At 52.3% G+C, this 9,144-nt stretch overlaps 1 long non-coding RNA gene across 1 annotated transcript in view; it reads left to right on the top strand.

The window, feature by feature from the left end:
* LOC123169677 (uncharacterized) overlaps positions 1-1,483 on the top strand; it is an 8,034-nt gene extending 6,551 nt beyond the window's left edge. Inside the window, exon 3 of the long non-coding RNA XR_006484919.1 lies at positions 1,127-1,483. This is a non-coding gene — a long non-coding RNA (uncharacterized lncRNA). The remainder of the gene's footprint in view (positions 1-1,126) is intronic.
* Positions 1,484-9,144: the final 7,661 nt, after the last annotated feature.

Raw genomic sequence — 9,144 nt, 5'->3', positions numbered from 1 at the left:
CACGGGAAGGCGCAGGGCGGCGCTAGGCGGCAATGGCAGGCCGCGGCCGCGCTCGGGGCGGCGCGGGACAACGACGGCAGGCCGCAGCCGAGCTTGGGGCAGCGCAGGCCGGGGCGAGACGGCGTGGCGGCGGGGAGGGAGAGAGCCGGGGGCGAGGGAGGAGGTGGCCGCCGCCGTCCACGAGGTAGAGGGAGGCCGGCGACGGGGGAGCTAGACCGGCGATGGGGAAGCGAGGCCGGCGACGGGGGAGCGAGGCACGGAGCTGCAAGCGCGCGGGAGCGGAAGAGGAACCTAAGCATCTGATGCCATGTTAGGAATAGGCAACTACATTCACAGGAGGGCCAAAGGCCAGTACATATACATGTGTATGGTAAAGTGCAAGAGAGACTATACACATCTAACACCATTGACAGTAGATTATGCTTCTGCATTAAGTGCAGAACAAAGTACATTGTTGAATGATCCCGCTTAATTGCCTGCTGTCACTGAGCATTAACATGGTTGCCGATGCTTTGTTGGCTCGGTCGTGGTGTTTGAATTTCTGCTGCTTCTGGCAAACTGAGATTTCGAAAAGCAGTGATGCATTCTTTGTTTTCCTTGCACTGTCTGTTTATGGTGCCATAAAAGATAAGGGCACTATACATCAGTTTGTGTATCCTGCTTGCACTGTGTAGATTTCCTATTTTGGTGCTAGATCTTTGGCTATGAGGTGGTGCTTCCAGCTTTGAACTTGCAACTTAACCTGAAGATTACTTACTTTTGAGGATGCCTAAACCTGAAATCTGAAACTAAATCTGTTACCCCTATGTCGCCCCTTGGACAAAGTTTGTACATTTAGATCAGTTATCTTGAACGTTCCTTCTTTTTGTCTCAGTGACCATGGCCATAGTGTGACATGAAGTTTTATCTTTGCTCCTCAGCATACTAGCGCTTTGTTGATATCCTCTTGCACTGTCCATTGTTTCATTAACCTGCCAATTCTACATAAATATCCTTTGTCCTGACAAAAGGTTGTTCCTGAAAAAAGATTTACAATTCCTGCCATAGTATCACTCTTGTTCAGCTATTTGCTGTAATGTTTTTATTCCATAGGCAATCTAATGTTCATCTTTTTTTGTTTCATCAGGTTCGCATGCACCAAAAGAAGCAACAATAAACAAGCTGGATGAATAAATTTCTCCCAGGTTCTCAATACTAGATGACCATGACACCAAAAGATGGATACATTTGTCTGCATTATCTTTGGTGCAAAATGATGTAGTGTCTGTGATGAACCGTTTGCTGTGAAAGATTATGTTGTTATGATAAATTATGAATGCTGTGATAAATTATGGCGTGGCCGAAAGCCGAAACGGACGGCAACGGCATTGCCGAAAAGGTCGATGTATCTGGCCCTTCGGGACAAAGATGTGATAGCACCGACATCGATCCTCTTTTGCAAATTACTGCGCCATCGATCATCGATATATCAGTTAGCTACTCCCCGGCTATGCTCCCCTGTCTTAATTTGTTCTTACTCCATGTAGTATCTTAGTCTTAGAGATCTTGTTGCTTCCCTCCTATGTCGTGTCACGCCGCTTAATCTGGCTTTCTTTCCTCGCGTCCCGTCCCTGTTCAGAACTGATTGCGGATTAACCAGGGTGATTTGATGCTTTCCCTGAAAAGAAGAAGTGTGGATGATTTGATGCTCCGGTTCGACACGCCGGGCCAGGCCTGCTGCCATTTACATCTTTGTAGGGCGGGCGTAAGCTGTTGTGGGACAGTGCACTAACATGACAGTAGCCAGTAGGGATGACCCGATGTTTCGGTACTTCCTCCGTTCCTAAATGTAAGTTTTGTAGAGATTTCACTAGATGGACTACGAAGGGAGTAGGAGTTATATAGGGGATTAATCAAAGGTACGTGACGTGAGGGAGGTGCTCTTTTGGCTGGCGGTCAACGGGACAAAAGCGTAACGGAGGAACAGTCCCCTAACAACAAACATCTCGTCGACGTGACTGCTAATTAAGCCCCCATGCATGATTAGCGTAGCCAAGTTCTAGACAACGAAATTTAATCTCAAGTTTTGCCACTGTTCTGTGAAACTAACACGGCGCGTGTTACTGTGTGGCGGCCTTTCAACTGTAAGTGTTTAACATTGGTAATCTTCCAAAGCAAGCTAGTCACACTGGTGCCCTGGGCCTCCGTCTCTCTGATGACCAGAGGAAAAGCAGTTGGACCAGAGACAGAGACGAGAGGGGCTTCTCTGTCCGTACACCCTTATCTTGTGGCTGCGCAGGAACCTGCTTGTGTGCAGCTGTAGCCCATGTGCCGTGTCATTGCTATTTGCTGGCCCGCCGCCGAGTTTCAATTTAGAAGAAAAATACTGGTGCATTTATTAACGGGTACACTGCATAATTACAGTAACAAACAAAGCACTCCCAATCCAAAAACAAGAACGGAGGGGGACTACAAGCGCTCTCAGAGTTTAGTGACTCCCGACCGTCGGATCGAACTGCTTGATGAGATTTTGGGCGTTGATCTCGCGATGGGAGGAGCTGGGCCGTCGGATCTAACCCACGGAACTGTAGCAATGAATAGTTACCGTTCCCCCGCGGTCCTGCTTACTCCGTGGTTTCGACTGGTTCTCGCTGACTTGTGGGCCCTTTCGTGGGTTGGCCCGCCTGTCAATGGCTGTGCCTGGGTGTGGTCTGTGCGGCGAGTCAGCACCCTCTAGCGGTCAAATATATCGAGTCACCGCTGCTGTCGGTGTCAAAACCGGCGGATCTCGGGTAGGGGGTCCCGAACTGTGCGTCTAGGATCGATGGTAACAGGAGACGGGGGACACGATGTTTACCCAGGTTCGGGCTCTCTCTATGCAGGTAATGCCCTACTTCCTGCTTGATTGATCTTGATGAATATGAGTATTACAAGAGTTGATCTACCACGAGATAGTAATGGCTAAACCCTAAAAGCCTAGCCTGTATGACTATGGTAATGAATGTGTCCTATCCGGGCTACACCCTCCAGTTTATATAGACACCGGGGGAATCTAGGGTTACATAGAGTCGGTTACATAAGAAGGAATATTCATAATCGGTCGGCTAGCTTGCCTTCCACGCCAAGGAGAGTCCAATCCGGACACGGGTACAGTCTTCGGCCTTCATGTCTTCATAGCCCATCAGTCCGGCCCATGGATAACAGGCCGGACGCCCGAGGACCCCTTAGTCCAGGACTCCCTCAGTAGCCCCTGAACCTGGCTTCAATGACGAGGAGTCCGGCGCGCAGATTGTCTTCGGCATTCAAAGGCGGGTTCCCCTTTTTCCAAACTCCGAGATAGTCTTCGGATGCGATGATAGTATCCTGACCTGTTACACACACCATACACAAACGCAGAGAGAATATATTTTTACATGAGTTCTATCCACTGACAGCTTTTTACAACATGACATTACGTCTGTCCGGTCATAATTTCGAACCCTTTTTCGTTTGTCGCTCCACGTTTTGAGACGCGGTTGCTATTGGCACGTCTTGTCGAAGCAGAGATCGTGTCCCCTTATCGCGAGATTCTCATCAATGCGAGCATGGGTAACCCAACCGTGCCGTTTATACAGCCCTTGGGAATAGGCGAGTTTTTAGGGCGAGTGGGGAGGCGTTTAATATTCGCTGCCGTTATAAGGGGATAAGGATTCCCTCTTCCTCTCTCACGCCCTCTCTCTGTCTCCGTCTTTCCAATCTCGAGCTCCAGCGCCCAAGTTCTAATCTCCTTTCCACTCAAGCGACCGAGGTCAGGGCAAGTGGATGGTCTCCTCCGTCAAGGAGGAGGACATTACTGAGCTTCGGGCGGCCGGATATTTGGCGAAGGAGATCACTCACCGCCTGCCGACCGAGGGACAAGTCGTCCCCACGCCGAAGCCCGCCAAGAGGGTAGTGTTCATCCCCCATTTCTTCCGCGGGCTAGGGTTTCCACTCCACCCTTTCGTCCGCGGGCTGATGTATTATTACGGGATAGATTTCCATGATCTGTCCCCAAATTCCTTCCTCAACATCTCGGCGTTTATCGTCGTGTGTGAGGCCTTCCTCCGCATCCAACCCCACTTCGGGTTGTGGCTTAAAGTCTTCAACGTGAAGCCGAAGGTGGTGGATGGCCAGCACGCGGAGTGCGGAGGAGCCATGGTGAGCAAGCTGTCCAACGTCTCCTGGCCCAAAGATACTTTTGTGGACACGGTAAAGGAGTGGCAGAAGCAGTGGTTCTACATCACAGAACCTCGCGGCACCACCTGGGCCGCAGCTGCCGAATTCCGCTCCGGCGCTCCTATGCGACTCACCTCCTGGGTCGAGAAGAGTCCGGACTGGTGTTCACCTGACGAGCTGATAGCTTTGCAGACGCGCATTCAAAGCATGGTAACCAAGAACGTCAAGCTTGTTGATGTGATCCAGGTGATGCTAGTTCGCCGGATCCTTCCGTGCCAGCGCCGAAGCTGCCCTCTGTGGAAGTTTAATCCGAAGAAGCACCAGACCCTGGTGAGGCTCTTCGAGACTACACACGAAGGTGCATGGAGGTTGCTCTCTAAGGGCAACGAGAAACCACCGGCCACGGATTTAGACCGTGGTCACGATTGTAAACACCCCGCCAGCGAGGTATGCCATTTTTTATGCATCCCCAACTTAATTGTTTCGAGGATGATGTCTGAGCTTTCATTATTGCTTTTTTAGGACTGGATGGAGAGGGCGAAGCGGATCCAGTGTCCGGCTCCGCTGCCTGAAGAACTGGTCATCCCGCGTCTAGCGAAGATGCTGGTGCCGGCGCCATATAAGGCGCCGGAGAAGAAGGCCAAGAAGAAGGCCAAGGGGGCCAAAAGTGGCCCCCGTCGTAAGGGCACTTCGGACGTGACGTCCGAAGACGGCGAGGCCCATTCCTCTGTCCCCGAGGACGATGCAGAGGAAGAGGAGGAGGAGGAGAACAACCCTCCCCCTGAGGAGAGAAAGAAGAAGAGTGCGGCTTCCTCGCATCTGGAGGCGGAAACGCCCAAGAAGGGGAAGGGCGTCCCAGCGGTCAACACCGCGTGGGACATTGAAAGCAGTCCGGAACGACGCCCCCGCACTATGCCCCAGGCCGCATCGTAAGTGACATGGCTCGCTCATGGGCACATTCAGCCCTTTTTCTTCATTATCTTGACATGGTTAACTGTACTGTTATATTCCGGCCCGCGACCTCATCCAACGATCCTCATCTGGAGGTTCCTTGGCTCCGTCGGAGATGGCGAGCATGTCGCCACCGCCTGCTTATTCCCCCGGGGCCAGGGCGACACCGAAGTGTTGTCCCGGAGGACCGCTCCGAACCGGGGAGAAGCCCAGGACGCTGTCCGGGAGGCGCCACAAGGCGAAGCCTCCACTGCCGGACACATGGGGGAACCGCCCCCCATGGAGACTGGCGAAGAGGGCAGCATCCAGTTCGGCCCTCAGCCGAATACGATTCCGGAGACCCATATGGCTCCGGAGTCGGGCGAGCAGCCCCCTTTGAAGGAGGGGGGTGTGCCGCTTCCACGGGTGGCCCCTGTCCATCCAGGGGCACCGGATAACCTGATGGGGGCGCTACGAGGCGCCTCCGTCGTGGACGAGCACCGTGTCCTTATGGGTGCGGTGATCGAGAAGGTTTAGTCCGCCAAGAGTGGACTGGATGAAGCCTGCAGCAACCTGTTGACAGGTTTCAAGGTAAGAAGGAGAAAAAACCTGTGTATACAGTAGCCCCTAAGACACTGTCCTGTGTTCGGTGAGAAGAACCGGACAGAGGATCAATCCTTTGTTATAGGAGACTAACTTAATATGCATCAATGAGCAGGCGTCACTATTGGCCGCAACCTCGCATGCTGCCGAAGTCTCTGAACTGAAGCAGAGGCTGGAGCGGACCGAGAACGAGCTCGGCGAGGTTAAGATTCGGCTTCAGGAGAAGCAAGGTGAGTAACGACTTGCTATGTGTTCGGAAAGAATAAGCGCTGTATATTGACCGCAGTGTCGTAATATGTGCAGGAGCCGTGACCGAGGTCGAGGCCCTGAGGAAGGCCCTGGGCGAGGCCGAGGAGAAAGCTGTCCAGCAGCAAGCCGCCTGTAAGAAGCTCAAGGCCCGGGTCAAAGAAGTCCAGCAGGAGCTCCAGGATGCGGTGAAAAAATGCGAGGCCTTGGAGCATGATGCATCGGCTCAAGGGGCCGAACTCGCCAAGGCTCGTCAGAGCGTGGAGACCGCACGGAATGAGGCCCAGGCCGCCCTCCAGGAGATCCAGGAGGCCAAGAAGATCACGGCGGGTAAGGCATTTAAGATGCAAAGCAAGTGTGCGGAGAAGCAGTACCTTTTACTAACCCGGGTTCGGAGTTCCCCATGGGCTTTTGCGGATTTGCCACGTAGTGTATCAGATGCCGCGGAGTTCTATCGAGCCGAAGGAGAGGGTTCTACGGAGAAGCTATTCTGGTCGCAGTATGCGGCGCCAGAGCATCCCGTGTCCTTCACCAATCAGCTGAAACAACTGGTGGAGCTGCATAGGGTGGCTGAACTAGCCATTAAGGATTTGATGATCCGGCTATGGCCAGCCGAAGCTATGCCTGGCAGCTACTTTGGACTCGTGAGGCGGATGGTGAACGCCTGCCCTCGGCTGGACGTCGTCAAGCGCTCGGCCTGCATTGAAGGTGCCCGCATGGCCTTCGCATGTTGCAAGATGTGGTGGCCGAAGATGAATGCCATTGAAGTGGCCAGAGGGCCGCCGGAGGGCAAGGAGCACCACACGCCCGAGCGATATTTCGCGGATGTCATAGAAGGGTCTCGACTTGCAGCAGCGCAGTGCGGGCGGGACATTATTTTCGAATGAAAACATTCGTGTTGTCTTTGCCTTGTATTATGAAAACAAAGCCTGTTTTGTAATGTAATTTTGTTATGCTTTAATTGTTTCCTCTTGTGCGGCCGTGTTGTATGTAATCTGAGGGTTGGCCAGTCGTCAGCTTCTGCCCTCACGTAGGTAGTACGGAGGTGTTCGGGATGGAATATAAACAATCTTGATCCAATTATATGGTCCGTGAAGGAGTTGTTTAGCGCAACGAACAAGGCAATCGGACTATACGGCTTAAACGCCCTCACTTAGCCATAGGAGTTTTATAATAAAGCATGGGTGCAGTCCCTGGTTTAAACCAGAGTGCCGTCAGCATCTGATCAAGAAGTGCCGATCTCTCGCATAATGCGAAAAAAATCTCCAACGATTTGTAACCCTCGAACAGCTGACCGGCTCTCGCCGTATCATGACAGTCAGTTTTCGGCTTTCTCTACTGAGGCGCTCATCTGGTCAAGGCTAGGGCACAATCGCAGTAGTTCTCCCTTTACTACCCTAGCCGATTGAGCGGAACGTAGGGTAGCAAGCACAGGAGCCGGGCAACCCAACTATTGACCAAAGACATGATTCGGAGCCAATGCATATAATGCTAAATTCGGGGTGCCGAACTTCTCTATAAGAAGTGTTCGGACTTTGTTGCCGTGTTATGGGGCGACGAGGAGCCCCTGGCAAATATGAAACATACCAGAGTGTACGGTTGCTAGGAAATAAGTAATTGAAAGGAAAACAGAAAGAGAACAGAGATGGTATCTGGGGCCCTTGAACTTGGGCCATGGGTTGTTTCCATTATAGTTGGATTAATGCGTCAAAGCGCATTGGTACAAAATAATGCCATAAGCAACCGACTGTTTGACATGCCTCAACTAAAGGCGAGCTGCGTGTGGGTCCTGAAAATAGATAGAGTAATCTTTGAATTGGCCTCTAGGACTGCCCCTGTACGCCTGTGCTCCATGTCGATCCGGTGTATTTGTCCTTTGACAGGATCATAAATCAGGCCGCCAAAAGAGGCCCGCATAAGAGAAACCTGCGAAAAAGGGAAAAAGGAAATAGTGAAGTTATATGTGTGTCCAGGATCGGTCTAGCCGAACTGTAGGTCCCGGGCTAGCTTGTGCCTCCGTCGATGTCCATGGAATTTTGAGTGTGTAATTATGTATGCGTGGTACGAATGCCACTACTTCATCGGGATTGGGACGGAGGCCGAATTGCTAATAGAGCTCTTGACGAGCCGCGCTGTCCTATTGCAGTGTAGTCCGGAACCTCTTAATGATGTCCAGGGGCTCGGCAGCCGTACTATGGTGCTGCTTGAGAAGGGCGCTCTGTACCTCTGCTGCTAGGGCGGCGGTGTGCTCCTCTGTTCGGAGGGAGCGTTCAGTATTACCATTGACTGTTATAACGCCGCGTGGACCGGACATCTTGAGCTTGAGATAAGCATAGTGTGGCACTGCGTTGAATCTAGTGAACGCGGTTCGTCCGAGCAGTGCGTGGTAGCCGCTGCGGAAGGGGACGATATCGAAGATTAACTCTTCGCTTCGGAAGTTGTCCGGAGAACCGAAAACCACCTCCAGCGTGATTGAGCCCGTACAGCGAGCCTCTACGCCTGGTATGACTCCTTTAAAGGTAGTATTTGTTGGTTTGATTCGTGAGGGGTTAATGCCCATCTTTCGCACTGTGTCCTGATAAAGCAGGGTGAGGCTGCTCCCACAGTCCATCGGGACTCGTGTTAGGTGAAACCCATCGATAATTGGGTCGAGGACTAGTGCGGCTGAACCGCCATGGCGGATACTAGTTGGGTGATCTCGACGATCGAAGGTGATCGGGAATGACGACCACGGATTGAATTTTGGGGCGACTGGCTCTACCGCGTAGACGTCCCGAAGTGCTCGCTTGCGCTCCCTTTTGGGATGTGTGTAGCGTATATCATGTTCACCGTTTTGACTTGAGGGGGAAATTTCTTCTGTCCCCCAGTGTTCGGCTGCCGGGGCTCTTCGTCCTCGTCCTCACTTTGTGATCCCTTTTCTTTGTTTTCGGCATTTAACTTACCAGCCTGTTTGAAAACCCAACAGTCTTTGTTGGTGTGATTTGCTTGTTTGTCTGGTGTGCCGTGTATCTGGCATGGACGGTCAAGTATGCGGTCCGGGCTGGAAGGTCCTTCATTGCTTCTTTTGTAGGGCTTCTTCCGTTGGCCGGACTTGGAGCCACTGAATCCGGCGTTAACTGTGGTGTCGTCGGTGTTGTCGCCATTGCTTTGGCGTTTGTGTCTATTGCGCCGGTGCTGTTCTTGGCTTCGGTG

Source organism: Triticum aestivum, chromosome 7D (genome assembly GCF_018294505.1).
Source record: "Triticum aestivum cultivar Chinese Spring chromosome 7D, IWGSC CS RefSeq v2.1, whole genome shotgun sequence".
Taxonomy (NCBI): Eukaryota; Viridiplantae; Streptophyta; class Magnoliopsida; order Poales; family Poaceae; genus Triticum; species Triticum aestivum.
This window is presented reverse-complemented; position numbering and strand designations above follow the sequence as displayed.